We start from the raw sequence: 15,842 nt of genomic DNA on the forward strand, positions 1-15,842 counted from the left end.
AATTTCCAATTTTGGAAGAGAGCAGTTGGAGTATGTTAAATATTTGCCAATTTCAAATGTGATCATCATATTCTTCTCTTTTTCAGCTTCTCAAACTTTGAGAGCTATAGAGACTTGCTCAACTACACAAAAATCTTCTTGACATTGCCCCACACTTCAAACTTTTTGAATGTCTTGGAACCCTTAAGTAGACCTTGTCATCCTCTTCATTAGTGACCATATACCTTTATTCATTTGCATACTTCTTATAGCAAATTTGAGCTTGGTTACCATTCAAATATGTTCCTTTTATCATATCAAATGACCTTGAAAAAAGTCCTTTGTATGTTGCATTTTCTTATTAGCTAATCCCATAATAGCCCTGGTGATCAAGGTGTAAACCCATACCTCAGCACAAATTGAGTAAACACACTTAGTACTATTATAAGAAACATCTAGGACAAGGAGATAATCTATCCAATTAAAACATAATATGCTAATAGAAGTTTTTACAACTATTTAATGGTGGTCGATAGTTTTTACAATGATCACACTTGATTGCTTCCTAGTAGGATTTGTTAGCATGTGTGTAGGAAAATACTAGTTAAGTGTTGGATGTGTCTTGATTGTTGTGTCGAGTAGTGCATTGGCCTTAGATGTAGATGAGAAGCTCGTGTGCTCTACCACCTACTTCCCTTCGCTTGAAATTGGAGCAAGGAAGATCTGTGATGGAGAAAGACAGTAAACCGAGTGGTATGACAGTTTCTTAGTGGTCTGCATATTCCTCACAAAATGACATGTTCAAACGATCACAGTCGATTGCTTCCTAGTAGGATTTGTTGGCATGTGTGTAGGAAAATACTAGTTAGGTGTTGGATGTGTCTTGATTGTTGCGTCGAGTGCAGCAGCCTTGGCTCTAGATGAGAAGCTGGGGTGCTCTACCACCTACTTCCCTTCGCCTGAAATTGGAGCAAGGAAGAAGATCTGTGATGGAGAAAGAAAGACAAGAGGAAGAGTTTTTTTGGGGGCCGAATAAGTAAACGGAGTGGTACGGCGAAAGGCCCTGAGAGTCGAGCTTCAAAAGTTTGCGGGTGGAGGTTTCTCTTGCATGTTCAATTGGGAGGTTGTTCTCTTGTGCTGACTTGACTCGGACATGGCATTGCAGAATTGCTCTCTTCAAATCTCCAAGCGTAGGGAGGGACGGTACTGACTTCTGACTTGGGTTGGTCCTCTCGGGATGTACAAGTGTAGGCTCGATGACATGTTCCAATGGGTCAGACACTGCAACACAGGCATCGCCCTGTCTCGCTAGTCACAAAATGAAACGAAGGAATGTGTGTGCACAAAGGCCTGAAGCTAAGCTTGCCCACAAGCAAGCCCTACACCATACCCCCATTTCACCCGACACCTCTCCTTGCAAGAGAGACCCAGTCTAGACCAAACGAACCTAAGCTTCGGCTCCAAACTTGAGTCCCAACCTTGGATTGCCTTCATCTGACACAGAGATGTTGCATCTGGATGGTGTGATTGGAGACACTGGCACCATCCTTTTCCTGCGTTCGCGACAGTGCAATCACGCTCCTGCACCCTTGTAAAGGTAAGGGCCCTGCAATTCTAGGTGGTTTTCATGAGTTCAGTTCACCTTTGCAGACAAATCGCCGGGGATGAAAGCCACCCAGTTCCATGTGAGAGAAGCGAGAGCTTGTTACTGTGACACCGGACTGACTGCTGGAGCCTGGAGCTTTGTGATATTCGCGGCAGACTGATCCCTGTCATTGTAGCTGTGGGCTCTAGCTCTGGTAAAGCTAGCTTGTTTTGATGGCCAGGCCACATTGGCTGCTTTTGCAACAGCAAACAAGATGTGCTGTTGCATTGAAGAGCTGTACACTTCCTGTCTGTTAGAGTTTGGCTCATGTTTTGACACTCTATCTGTCAGTCATTAGCTGCATGTGGTTTGCTCCCGACCTATATTTCAGGCGATGCGTCAGCTTCTTCTTTATAGACTCCTCACAGCTTCCCAGCACAGTAGTTGGGAGCTCTTCATAAGACCACACGGTCTATCTATTGATCTATCCATCACAACACCAGCCAGACAGACTCTCAAGTCCATCAGAGCTTACTGCATATCTCAGATCATAAGCCATGGGCAACTGTATGTACATTGGCCACAAAAACATCCCTGCCTTTAAGAGAGCCTCTCCTGATCATTGCTGCATCAAGGTGCTGCACTCATGTGATGGCCGAATCTCCGAGTTCTACGAGCAATCGCTAAAGGCAGCCGAGCTGATGCTGGAATTCCCCAACCAGTTCTTGGTGGAGCTCGAGAAGGGGAACCATCGGCCTTCACCGATCTCGGCAGACACAGACTTGAAGCCCTGCCACGCTTACCTTCTCCTGCCCATGCACAGGATGAGCAGCAGCACCAGGATATCACAGGAGCAGATGGCCTGCTTCATCTCTGCCCTGTCCCACAAAACAGATGATGCTTCTCCAGCCCCAAGTAGTGCCAAAAAGAGCAGCAAAGGCCGCAAGCCTTCATGGTACGGACAGAGCAGGGTAACTCCACTGGTGGAGGATGTAGATGATGATGCCTTTAGAAGAGAACCAAGCAGTGAGAGATCAGAGACCAGCTCTGTCAGCATTATTCAGAAGAGCTACTCGTCCGGCCCTGTGGTACCTCAGGAGCTGCGGGATGCCATGCTTTCTGCTGCTGCATCATCGTCAGGAGCTGGCAACAAGAATCACCTGATACGCAGATCAAGGTCGTGGATGCCCAAGCTAGAGACCATCAGCGAGTGAGACGGCGTCCTTCTACCACTCATAATTGCGTGTGTCTCTCTCTCATCTCTCAGGGAATTCGTTCGCCAGAGCAGGTCTCCTTTCTCCTTTTCTTATGACGGGCAGCTGCCGACGGAGCAGAGATCAGATCAAAGATAGGCTTTGAAGGTGCGTGCCATGCCTCAGAAACGGAAGCAGCCACTCACTTGGGAATGAATGTTCATCTTCCTTCGCTGAGAAGAACCGCATGCCCAATCTTCCTTCGCACAAGAATCGCATGCCCGCATGCCCCATCAGAAGAAGGACCAGCTCAGTTCGTCTCCCCATGGCTGCCTACGAAGCAGCAGCAGAGCCAGGCTTATCAGCTTTCTTACATCTAACATCCCAAGCCTTTGGGCCCTTGAACATTCATTTTTCACAGCATTGGGCTTAACAATGCCAGCCTGGAGGATCTAGGCGCTGTGTTAGCACATCCTACCCAAGAAGGATGAACACAAGCAATTGTAGACAGCACATTTTTGTCCATTTTCCTCCTCCTGCCCATCTTGCTATCAAGGGCCCCCTTCCTATACACCGGACAGGACATGCTCACAACTTGGAACACGATGGAATCTCATTTTTGCCCTTACACCTTGCTAAGGCCCCTCGACACACCCCCAACCACGCCTCCAAGCTTCACAAGATTGAGTCCCCCAAGCATGCCCATCACCTGCTTACTTGCTCGCATTCAAACTAAGCAAGCATGTCTTTTCACACAGGGAAGCCACATTCTTTGTTTCACACCACTTTTGTAAGGTGTGCGATGTAGCATGCCCTCTATTTAGGCCAGGCACAAAATTAGCATCTCCATGCTTTGTGTATAACCTAGGAATGACAAGGAAAGTTTCCTAATACGAGATATTTTGCATACGAAGTCTAATGTTGTGCTCTCTTTGCCAATTGTTTTCATGTGGCTCAGACGCACACACACACACACACTCTCTCTCTCTCTCTCTCTCGTTTGTGACTACAATGACATGTTAACGTTTGCAAACCAACCATCTCTTTTCAAGTAAATTGTCATTAGGGCTAGAAATGCTTCAAAAAAAGCACTTGTAATAAAGTAATTAAATTACTAATTAGTTAAGATTTTAGAAGAACCTTTTCAGTCATTTTTGTCTTGAAACTTGAGAGTTTTTGTATTTTTTAGATATTTGGACTAAAATCGCATTCATTTGCTCCCGTGTCTTCTTTTCACACACGATTCTCTTTCATCATTCTCTTTTGCCATTGTTTTCTTTGTGCTTACCTTCTTATCACCCTGAGATTCATTTGTGATTGATTTGCTAAAATATTTAGCAATGCCTCTTCAAGTAACACACATGCAAGTAAAAACTTAATGTTCAACTAGATATGATTTATATATCTTGGAGAAGTGTATACATCATTGAGTACTAACACATGAGATGGAGGCTAATTGATTGTGAATATAAGGAAAAAAGCGTATAGATTTGTGGTTGGATAGAAATGCTTATCCCAAGGACCCTTCTACACGTAAACCTCCTCCTTTTTTTAATATTCATGACTACATAAGATATATTGGAGAAGGTTACAACGGGATGCTTGGCTATTCTACAAGGTCATGCTACTATGCATCTTACACATATATAGTTTAATTGCACAAAATTTAAAAAAAGCAATATTAATTGCATAAACAAGCATTTTCAAGCTAACAAATAAGATTGATATTTTGGAATATGGTAATAAGTCATTACAATACAAGCTAACATGCTTGAAGGAAACTCCAATAGGATTCAGAGAGAGGAAGAGACTATTAAAAAACATAACCAGCTTGCATGTGAGAGTAAAGAAAAGAAGACTAAATCTTGCAAAGAAATATATCTCTAACATATCGGGCATTAATATCCAAGAGAGTAATGAGAGAATCAATCTTTTAAAAGAGACCATGAATAAAAAAGATATTTTGAAGACTCTTACATCACCACAAAATATGGATTTGAGAGGCCCAACTCTCAAAGAATTGGTAAAGGACTTGAAGGATACATTAAACCCAAATGAAATTGTAGAAACATGTGCTACTATGGTGTTTACCGCAGCACAGAGGAGCGGGAAAATGGAGCAGAGGAGCGGAAAAATGAAAAAATGAGATAACTGAAAGGGCACATGACAAAGGAAGGAAAAGGCGCCCCGAATGGAAGTCAGACCCTGAAAATTTTGAATGACGACCTCTCCAGAAGGCCTCAATGTCGTCTCAAGAAAAGAAAATACTAAAAACGCACCATTAATTGTGAAAGCGCTCCTGAATCCTTGTAAAAGAGTACCAGGCTCACTCATGTGCAAATTGTATGCATTAGTTTGGAATGGGATAAGCTAGAACGGTGGAAAATAGGAAAAGAAGGCCTAGGCCACGACCGGCCATGTAAAAAAGGGGATAAGGGAATGACCGCCCAAAATGGATTTAGGGTTTTGTATATAAAGTTGAAAAGTGAATGAGAAGCTCATTCTTGTGTGTGGCCAAAGCTTCTTCTTCTTCTTCTCTTGTTTCTTGCCTTCTTGCTTGTGCATGAGTGAGGGATTGAGGGAGTGTGAGGGAGTGAGGGAGTGAGTGTGTGAGAGTGATGGATTGTGAAGAAGAAGCTCCCCATCTTCTCTCTTTATCTTCTCTTCTTCTCCTCTTCTCTTTTCTCGTGCGGCTATGAAGGATGGAGCTTGACGGAGAGGGCTTGAGCTTGCTTGAGCTTGCTGCAAGGATCATGGAGCTACCGAAGTGCAAGAGAGAGGAGGGAACTCGATCGAGCATCAAGGTAAGCTCACTACACCCGTAAGGTAGGCATTGCGCGTCGGCTATGTGAGAGGTAGCCATGGCCGCTCGGCTTGAAATGCTTGATCAATAAGCGATCTGTAGGTCTCGGTGTAGAGCTCCGTAGCTTCCCTTCATTTTGGTTCCATTGTCGGGACCGACGGAATCGAGCCTCGAGCGCCGTGCGCATCGAATCGAGCATAGAAGTAGGGTTTGCAGCCCAAACCGGTGCTCAAGATATTTAGGAGATTTAGGAGGTTTTAATCCTTGGAGCAAGTAAGTATTTTGATTTGTTGTTGAATATTGGAGTAGGACCATCCATCTCCATCTCTGTATTTTATTTTTGTTGCATTAGATTAAGATTAGGATAGGAAAAAGAAGAAAAACAGAAAGGGTTCTGCTCTACTGCTGGAAACAGGGAAATACGGGCACAAATTCAAATTTTTGGTTGGAAAAGTGTGAGAGATTAGCTCCTGAGGTTACATCAGGCTGGGATGGGGCAATAAGAGGCCCAGGGAACCATGAAAGACCACATTTGACATTCTGCTTTGTGAGAGAGAGTGAGCTTGAGAGCCAAAGAGAGAGAGAGAGAGAAAGAGAGAGAGAGAGAGAGAGAGAGAGAGAGAGAAAGAGCTGCAAGGAGATCCTTGGAGTGCCGTTTGATTTGATCACCACAGTGATTCCAGGTGTGTCTAGTATTTCCTTGTAGTGTTTTGCACCTATCTGGAAGGCACTGGATGATTCCATGGAGTAGGCGCTGAGCTTGAGTCATCGCGCACAACCCGCGGGCTGCCGTCTACGCAGTTGGACTAGCCCCTCTGAGTCCCAGAATCAGACCAACTGCAAGGATCGGACCACTTTTCCTAGTGTGAGAATCGGACCATTGGTCCTAGTGTAACAATCGGACCACCTTGTCCAAGTCTCAAAATCGGACCCCGTGCCAAAGTTGGACCCAGTGCCAAAATCGGACCACGTATCCCAGTCTCAAAATTGGACCACCCTATCCAATTTTCACAATCGGACCACCCTGTCTGAGTCTCAACATCAAATCACCCTACCTGAGTCTCAAAATCGGACCACCTTGTCTGATTTTCACAATCAGACGGTCCGATTCTGAGAACCGATTCTGAGAATCGGACCACTTCACCAGAACTTAAGATAGAGGGTTTTTGAACTTGCCTGACAGTCCTGGCCACCCTGTTCACATCTTTGATACCCATCGAAACCCAATTTAGCCCTTAGAAGCCAGAGACAAGACAAGATAACCGAGGATTCACCCCAAACAGCTAGACTCTGAGCGGACCGAATTTAGAACTTGACTTTCGGCAACCAACCAACCAACCTTGAAACAGAATAGAGAATGTAGCATGAACTTTCAGTAAGACCTTAGATCAGCCAGAACCTGCGCTTAGAGCCATATCAGGCTACGAACATGAGGGGAAGAGTGGAGTTTGCATTGAGCATTTCCTACATCCGCACCTCACTTTTGACTTTATTACCAAAGGTGCACTACAAGAAAAGAAAAAGCATGTTTTCGCACTGAGCACTAGGAAGCATGAAACACAACTTGTCAATAAGATTGACAACTGCTTTCAATAACAAGGAACTCATCAGGAGATATAATAACCTCAAGGAACCCACTATTAAGAGAAGATCCCAAAACATAGTTGGGTGCTTGAAAGCCCCATCAGTAGGACCTTCAGAGGACAAGAAGATCCACAAGGCGACAACATAAAGGATCGGACGTTGTTAGAGCTACTCAAATTGATCGACGACCTTGTGGAGCTGGAAGTGGGAGCAATGTGAGGATCATGAGGCGGACAAGGAGAGGACCGCTTGGGAGAATTCCCAGTCTTAGTGCAGGAGTTAGTCAATGAGTACGACTTGTTGACTAGGACGGTAGTTCAGGGTAGACCAGTAGAGGAAGTGGTAGTAAACCTAGAAGAGGAAAGAAAGGCGATTAGAAAGGCGCTAGAGAGCATAATTTCCTATAACCATGAGCAGAATGCTAGGAAACTCCAACAAGATGTAGACATGTATGAGGTCCCGCGTGTGCTAGCCTTGGCTGGTGCAGCCAAAGTAGGGTCAAATGCAGAGAGAGAACGAGCAGCAGAGGCTGACTTATCGTTGAGTGAACTCGTAGCCAAGCGGCTCATGGACAATATGTCCACTGAGCAGAGCGCAATAGTCTTAGCCACCGCATTACTCTCAGGATTAGGGGTCATGCAAGGGGCAATCTAGAATCCCTATTATAGCAAAGCAACTAGACAAGTATGAGCCTAGCAATGACTCATATAGCTTTGTGGAGCAATTTGAACAAGTTTGCGAAGCAAACGGTCTCACAGACCTTGCACAACGCTCTCAAGCTTTCGGTCTGTGCTTAGGTGATAAGGGGAGAATTTGGTACACTAGTCTAGATGCAACTTAGCGCACGAACTTTTCCCATCTTAAGGACCTCTTTATCAATAGATTCTCTGAGGTAGGGTACTCTGACAATCTCATCGTCCAGTTGATGAATGCCAGTCAAAGGGAAAAGGAAGACGTAAGGGACTATGTCACTCATGTGCGTAGCCTCTTCAAGAGGATCCCTGCAAATGGGTGACCTAACGAGAAGGCTATGTCTACCATATTTATAAATGGAATTCGAAGTGAGGAGCTCTACAAGGCTTTGGCTAGTAACTCCACTTTACACTGAGATGTGTTAGCTAGAGTCTTTGAAGAGGCAATAAGGGTGGACGATCAGCTTAGGGAGCGAAGCATGAGGAACACTAGTCGGGACAGTTCAAGTCAGAGAGCTCCAGAGCGGTCAACAGTTTCAGGAGAGAGAAAGAACTCTAGCATACAGGATAAGGGAAAGAGTGTTGACCAAGGCTAGGAGCTTGCTGAGGTGAGAATGGAGCTTGCACGATTGCAAGAGCAAATGAGGAAACCTGTGTGGTCGCATGTGCAGTGTATACATTGTAGCGGTAACCACCTCCCAGCCGAGTGCCAAGATCCTAGATCTAGGCCGTGCTCGAATTGCAGTAGGTTCGGTCATGATGCATTACATTGCAGACTGCCAAGGAGATTCCCATATGTGCAACAATACAACCCTCCATACTTAGGCAACAGGCCACCTAACCTCTTTGGTAGGGGAGCCCAATTGGCGCTTCGAGCACCAAATGATGGAAGACCAGCCATTCCTAGGCTAGAGATGAAAAATAGAGATGAATCCAACAAGCATACCCAGACCACCAGGGCCCTATGTAACCCATCCACTGAGTGACGCTCCTGTTCACTATGTGGAAGAACCTAGTGAAGAGGAGGCCTACGTGAACCCATACATATCCTATGATGAGGAAGGCAATCCAGTCCTAATGGACTACCAACTAGTATCGGTGATGGTGCTAGGTAGAGGAAGAGGCAGAGGCTTTGGAGGACCAATCTAAGATCCAATCTCATGCTAGACTTGCGGTCATCCAGGCCATATTTCATCACGCTGCCCAAAAAGGGAACACGCAAACAAGGACAAAGCTGACCTTCGATGCACCGAGTGTGGAATCACACACCTATTTCCTGGCTGTCCTAGATGGAAGCCATCAACTAGTTCTGACAATGTGCCCTCAGTACCCTTGGGGCTATTTGGTGTGGAGACCTTTGACAGTGAGGATACGCCCATCGCACTGCATGTCATGACGCGAGCACAGACAAAACAGACAGGCATCTTATTGCCTAGGCCAAGTAACTTGGATATAGCCTCGTTGGGAAAGAAAAGCCGGAGGAGAAGGAGAAAGATAACAGACGCAAAGATTACCCTTAAGATTGAGGGAGCTACAACGCTAGTGATAGGAAAGAGGGTCATTGATGTAGAGGCAGAGACCTCAGCTCCTAAGACAGCAGAACTAGGGAGTGCCAAGGTAGGGGAATACCCCCACCCCAAACAGCAACTCGAGGCTATAGCCAAAGTCAAGGAGTGGGTCAAGGATGCCCATGAATACCTTAAGGACGTAGAGCCCATACTGGAAGACCAAATTGAAGATCTCTCTAGTGTGAGTACACCCATTTCACCGTCACGACCTCAATCGGGGAACGCACCCACACCACATGAGATGCCACAGAGGCAAGACCAGAAAGAAGCATGTTAGCAAGCTAACCAAGACATATGGCCAAAGAGTGCTGACCAAGGAGGAAGGAAACCACCCAGCAACCTCCTCACCACTTTAATAACCACGCCAATAACCTTGAGGCTAGGAGATCTGCTTCGGCAGCACCCTTCCTTATGGCAAGAATTAAAGCACTGGGTGGAGGAAAAAGAGGAGCACATTGCCGCTGACTTGCAAGAGCAGGATGCAGTCACACAAATTCCAAGTCTAATGCTACACTCAGTTCCAAGGTCACTGCACGTCAATGCTTTCTGGGAAGGCACTGAGATGCATGCAGTCTTACCTATCTTAGCCTTGGGAGATGTAACACGAAAAGGAATCGTAGACATAGACGCAGGTGTTAGTGTCATGAGCCACGCAATTCTACAGGCATGGGGAAATCCACCCGTGGAAATGGCTAGGTTCAATGTCACATTGGCCAATGGAATGAAGGTTAGACCATTCGGGGTCCTAAAGAATTGGCCAGTGAAGATCGCAAGGATGCAGTTTTCGTGAACTTCATTGTCATGAAGGGAGTGGACTACAACATACTGCTAGGCCAACCCTGGATGAGGAATGCTCGAGTTATTGAAGATTGGGATAAAAATCTTATCTTCTTGGGGAATAGAACAGTAGCAGTAAGGGTTGAGATGGATACCTAGAAGACTACCCCAGCCGACCTTGATGCTATCTCAACCATGCTAAAAGGTGATGCATAAGCAAGCAAACCCTATGGGTCATTGACCAAGTACATCCCTTGCCCTGAGGACAAGTGCGATTGGATGCACATCTTGGCAACCATTGACCTACCATTCTTAGATGAGGAAGAGCTATATAGGCAAGCTGCTAAATCCCCAAGCATGCCAGCAAGGGAGCCCATCGTGCCACTCTGCATGATGGCAGGAAGCTCATGTAACCTAGGGAAACCGGTCTCATTCCATATCCCCACCAACAAGCTCGAGCTTCAGGAAATCATAGAGTACCTGACCGATAAATTGAAGGGCAACATGGCAACATGGCTCCCAATCTAAAACCCCTAAGTGATCTTTTGGCTAAGCTTGAGTGGAAATGGACCAAACTTCACGATCTAAACCTATTATACAATTGGGCTTTAGTTATTGACAAAAAGGAGATTGGAGAGGAAAGCTTGAGGGATGGCGAGCAGTCAGAGGGGCAAGACTTTGATGATGAGGAGTACGAGGACTGCCGCTCTATTGGAGACAAGAGTGAAGAAGAGTTAGAAATGATAGAATATGACACTGAAGGGAGAACGATCGAACAGATCAAGGAAGACTCTAGGCCTAGAAGGGAAAGGGCAGGCTGGAATAAAAGAGGAGTCATGCGGATGGAGTGTGATAGATCTTGGTTGGAGCACATAGGAGCCATGGATTACGAGCAGGCAGGAGTGGTGTAACCATTGGTACTTCCAGTGCTTAAGACAGATACACCTATTGAATTACAACCCCCTGGCGAAACTCCTTCCTCGAGCGAGGGATGTGCGTTTAACTTGGAGTCAAAAGTGAGTACGGAGAGTGATCCCGAAATACCCCAACCCTCTAAGGTCAGATGCACCAAAGGGGACTTGCCAGTCCACCTAAGGCGTAGGCGGCTAAAGGAGCCAGGAAGTGAACTAAGGACTCAAAAGTAGAGAGGCAAAAGAAGCCATAGGATCTCCCCAAATGCTTCAAAAAGTTTAAGAAGGGTGATAGAGTGGTGATTCTGCTAGGAGCAAAGAGACAAGGGCAAACCAGTGAGCCAATTGAGGAACCCGCCAAGGTCAAGGAAGTCAACTTGGCAGGGGCAGGCAAGAAGCCTCGACCTGTGTTCATTGTTGTCGACTTGACCAAGGATGAGGAGGCTAATAAACTTATTGCTCTCCTACGAGAGTATGTCGATGTGTTTGCCTGGTCCTTGGAGGAACTTAAAGGAGTCGATCCTAGGGTTGTGACCCATAATATCCCAATGGTTCCAGATGTGGTGCCAACAAAGCAACGACCTTACCCTATGAATCCCAAACATGCCTATGCAGTGAAGGAGGAAATCGATAAGCTCCTGAAGGCGAGATTTATATATGAGATTGAGCACACGGATTGGGTATCACTTATAGTGATTGTTATGAAAAAGAATGGTAAAATTCGAGTGTGCGTGAATTACAAGAAAGTTAATGCCGCTATGAAGAGCGACAACAAAGAGGACTAATGTGCCTGTGCGCAAGGATAAGATGGAGTTGACCCCCGTAATAGCATGACAACCCTTTGAAAAATGGGGCATTGACTTCATTGGACCTATTAGTCCTGCGGCACAGTACTCCTAGGCACGCTACATCATTGTGGCAAAACTAATTACCTGACGAAGTGGGCAGAAGCAAGAGCCACTAGGAAGAATGACGCTAGAACCACTGTGAAGTTCTTGTGGGAGCAGGTCCTTTCACGTTTTGGTTGTCCAATTGAACTAGTAAGTGATCAGGGCACGCACTTTATTAATGAAGTGATATCCCACCTGCTCTCGACCTTCCTAATCATTCATAGAAGGTCCTCATCAGGGCACACACTTTATTAATGAAGTGATATCCCACCTGCTCTCGACCTTCCTAATCATTCATAGAAGGTCCTCACCCTACTACCCTCAAGAAAATGGCCAAGCAAAATCCATGAATAAAATCCTAGTCAACGTGCTTACGAAGGTGGTATCCACATCACGAAGTGACTGGAATAACAAATTAATGGCGGCCTTGTGGACTTATCGTACATCTTATAAGACGGTTGTAGGACATACGCCCTTTAGGCTGACTTATGGAACGGAGGCCATTCTATCCTTAGAGTTCTTTGTCCCTAGCTTAAGGATAGCAGCCCAGGAGCGTTGGGAGGGAAGAGAGGCTTGGACCAACCGCTTAGTGGAGTTAGAGCATCTCACGGAGACTCGACTCTTAGCCACACACGCTCTGATTTGTGAAAGGCACAAAGAAAGATGTGGTTTGATAAGCATGTCAAACAGTGCAACTTTGATTAGGGGGAGCTCATTCTACTATACTCCGTGAAGGGTCACAAACAGAAAATGAAATTTCGAGGACTAGGACCTTTCCAAGTACATACAATTAGTAGAACAGGCAATATTGAATTGGAGATGCTCGAAGGTGAAGGAATAGGCTTTTTCAATGGCAATCGCATGAAAAAGTACTATCCTCCTTCCCATTCGTTGCACAAGCCACCTATGCTTGAAGCCCCTGTCAATGTCTGCGTGGCCACTATTACCGAACTGATAGATCAAGATGCAGAAGCAGTGGCACCCGCCTACCTACCAATCATGGTCACTGGCAGAATGGACATATTCTTTTGATGCCTTGATCGACGAAGGTGCCGACTATAATATCTTGATGCATGACCATTGGACACGCATTGGTCAACCTAAATTACAGCCCACAAATGCTAAACTCAGCCCATTTGGGGGCAACACTTACTCACTCTTAGGAAAATCCAAAGTGGCTGTCTCTATCGAGTTTGAAAGTATACCAGTCTTCTTTTATGTGTTGCCAAACACTAAAGGGGCCGGTAATAATTCACTACTAGGTCGCACTTTTAAAAAGCAAAGGAACTGCAATGTGAACTATAACCTAGATCGCATCCATCTTGCTATAGGCAATGTGCGCATAGTGACTACTTTCAGCAAGGGTTAACTTGATCCTTCTATAATTGCAAAGCCACCGATAGAGACCCCTACGACCACGCCTATGACCAAGCATAGGGAGAAGGGCTGTGATATCTCACCCCATGCTCAAACTTCTAGAACCAAGCCCACCAAGGCCATTCACAAGGCTAAGGAGTCCACGCTCATATGGGTGCCAAAACGACAAGGGCCACCTCCTTGTAAACTGCAGAAACATGCTTCTAAACGCAAAAACTATCAGTCACAGCCTAAGAGGCAGCTCAGATACTATCGAGGTAGATGCACGACCATGCCGCAATGGATCACCAAAGATCTCTTGCGAGCACAAGGATACTATGAGGGCAACCCCTGGATATGGGTGCCTAAGAGTGGACATTCAAGAGGCTCAACTCTAAGCAACCTCACTCCAGCTAGAGAGGCTTGCACATACAAAGCCCAGGCTGCAAAGCAAGCTGGACCAGCACTGGTTGTGATTAATGAATCCCAACTCATTTATCATCTAAATCTAGATGCCCCAGAATTATCCAAGTCAGAGGAGTTGAGCACCCCCATGCCAGCTCAGATAGAATGCAGCACACCTCCTATGCCACTGGAGCCCCCTCTCGGGGGGTTCACTATATATATATTCTCTATATAATGTGTGTTCATGGTCTATTTATAAATATCCTAATCTGTGAAATTTTCTTGAATAAAACACAATCCTTTTCTATTCAATGTGTAAGTAACCCCTTTATATGAGACCTTTTTGTATGTAAAAAATTGTATAAAAATGGTATTTTAAAAACCCCTTATTTTTAACTCACATTATATATACATATATTCATGAGTGACCCCCCCGAGAGACCCCTGCAGCATCTCAAAGTGCTTTTGAGTGCAAAGTCCCATCTGTGATGCCATCAATGGAGTCACCACTGTCCAGCCCAATTGCACCATCACCACCAGCAGGTCTTAGGCCTTCGTATGAAAGATGATCTTTCCTTTCAGTTGCCAAGGATCTTGCTAAGACCTCGGGAGATGACATAGTGACATGCATTAAGGAGTTAGATAACACCTTCACCACATTCGCTAGGAGCTATGAAAGGCTTGACCTAGGACTTCTCGATGAATCCCTTGTTTCTGATGTTCGTGCGTTGCCATGCACTTGGGAAGACTATGAATTTATGACCGTCAAATTCCCCAAAATTATCGTCAAATTAATCGCTAATGGGAAAATCTCAAAGGAGCAAGCCATTCTCAGAAGACTAATTACCTCGTACCGCAAGCTTGCTCGCTCTGCACCTGAATAAAGGCTAGAGGAGCTCACGCAGCTTACCAGCTCTTATTCTTCATTCTTACAACTGTGGTATGCCTTGCTACTCCAATGGGAGAAAAAAGGCTGTCGCATCATGACCAATGCTGAGCAAAGAAGGGCAATCAAAACAATTGAACACGACCCTACTTATGTGGCACCTCTTTCGTTTAGGGTTTTGGCCATTACACGCAATATACACTTAGATGACCATGTGTTAGCCCACCCTTACATTGACCAATTCCTTACGGAAGAGGAACTGCACATTGCTCGCCACCTCAACTCCAGGGACATCTTTCATGATGTCTTGACCTATATCACCCAAGCTTCCATACGACCATGTGAACTTGATCGTCATGCCCAGCTTGAATATAACCCTAACCTCTATACTTGGTTGTTGGCCAAGTAACTCGCCCCACAAAGTCCATGTGAGTCCTCCTTCTTCCCTTGCTAATCCTAGGAAGGATTCTTTTAAAACTTAAGGAAGGGGGGGGGGGGGGGGGGGGGGAGCAAAGTGATGTAGCAAGGTGTAGTGATGGATGAAAATGATCAACTGAATGTAATAAGAAAGAATGCAAGGAGGAAATAGATGTTGATTTTGAATTATTTCCAAGTTTCATACCTCTGAAGTAGCACGGCAAATTGTCACACGCATTCTTTCTTGGGTTTTTGTTAGTGATGAGTCGATTCACAATGCTAATATTAGCATGGTGTAATGACTGGCACCTACCATGGCAGGACAAGAAAAGGGGGGTAAACTTCCATTCACTGAAGAGGAGCTGACAAAGTATGGGATCAGTGTTGAGACACATGGATTTAGCCAGTTCACGTTCAAACATACCTTGAATTTAGACGATGCCATCCTGGAAGAGCCGACAGTGAAGGAGTTGGTGGATAAATGCAACCTCCGAAAGTATGTGGAAGAGCCGGCAATGAAGGAGTTGGTGGATAGATGCAACCTCTGAAAGTATGTGGAAAAGGTTGGACAGGCTGTAGATTACAGCATGTGCGCTGACTTTTTAAGGAGCTTTGATGAAGGTAGGAGTTGTGGCACGGCCATAGTAAGGACTAGTGACTAGGAAAGAAGGGTGCAAGTGCCCCTTAATGCAGCTATCATCGAGAAAGCCTTGGGGCTTGTGTCCAAGAAGGAGAGGCGCCCAAGAAGAGATGTATATACCATGATGGGAGTCAAAAAAGATGATGTGCACACATT

At 45.5% G+C, this 15,842-nt stretch overlaps 1 long non-coding RNA gene across 1 annotated transcript; it reads right to left on the reverse strand.

The window, feature by feature from the left end:
- Positions 1-2,757: 2,757 nt before the first annotated feature.
- LOC148027669 (uncharacterized) lies at positions 2,758-3,084 on the reverse strand. The gene is made up of 2 exons (XR_015692628.1): positions 2,964-3,084; positions 2,758-2,883 (listed from the first exon to the last, which is right to left on the reverse strand). It is a non-coding gene; the product is annotated as an uncharacterized LOC148027669 (long non-coding RNA).
- Positions 3,085-15,842: the final 12,758 nt, after the last annotated feature.

Source organism: Lygodium microphyllum, chromosome 12, assembly GCF_053477565.2.
Source record: "Lygodium microphyllum isolate KBCC chromosome 12, Lygodium_microphyllum_v1.1.10, whole genome shotgun sequence".
In the NCBI taxonomy this organism is placed as follows: domain Eukaryota; kingdom Viridiplantae; phylum Streptophyta; class Polypodiopsida; order Schizaeales; family Lygodiaceae; genus Lygodium; species Lygodium microphyllum.